The sequence below is a fragment of the Echinops telfairi genome, unplaced genomic scaffold, assembly GCF_000313985.2.
Source record: "Echinops telfairi isolate 266 unplaced genomic scaffold, ASM31398v2 ScPeMD7_7457;HRSCAF=8495, whole genome shotgun sequence".
NCBI classification, from domain to species: domain Eukaryota; kingdom Metazoa; phylum Chordata; class Mammalia; order Afrosoricida; family Tenrecidae; genus Echinops; species Echinops telfairi.
The window spans coordinates 12,623,588-12,624,129 of record NW_022111357.1 but is presented as its reverse complement, the minus strand read 5'-3'; the positions used below and the strand labels follow the sequence as shown (position 1 = coordinate 12,624,129).

The window sequence follows — 542 nt, the reverse complement described above, 5'->3', positions numbered from 1 at the left end:
GGGGTAGGTGTTCTCATGGTTCTCATTGCCATTATTTCAGGATGTGATCAATCCAGCAGATAAAAGTTTATTCCTTCAGCCAACCCTTATTGAGGAACTTCTGCCATGTGATGGGCCTGAGGTTCCAAGGATGCACACATCTAGATCCTGCCCTCCAGCAGTTGATAGTCCACCTAAGCTAGATAGTAAATAGGGTAGAGAAAGGGAAGTTTCAAGTAGCAGTTAAGACACAGCCTTGAGTGTTATAGCTCTTTCAGAATTTGTCTAGCAGGTTTTCTGGTTTCTACCAGAAAGCCCCCCACACACTAGTAAAACGGGTATCTAACAGCAAAAAAAAAAAAAGACACAGCCTTAAGTACTTCAGGGGAGATTAGGGCCCATATATGAGGAACATTTAACCTGCTTAGAGGTCAGGCCAGAGAAGTGCAATTAGAAAGAAGTAGTAACTTAAAGAGGAAAGGTAATGATACCCCCAACCCCAAGAGGTATCCAAGCAGAAGACAGGACACCATCCATCTCCCACTTACAGAACCACTGTAAGA

The 542-nt window shown here is 43.5% G+C and overlaps 1 non-coding gene across 1 annotated transcript; it reads left to right on the top strand.

Annotated features, from left to right (window-relative positions):
• The first annotated feature begins 237 nt into the window (after window positions 1–237).
• Window positions 238–299, top strand: LOC115872846. The gene has a single exon (XR_004048079.1). It is a non-coding gene; the product is annotated as a U7 small nuclear RNA (small nuclear RNA).
• Window positions 300–542: the final 243 nt, after the last annotated feature.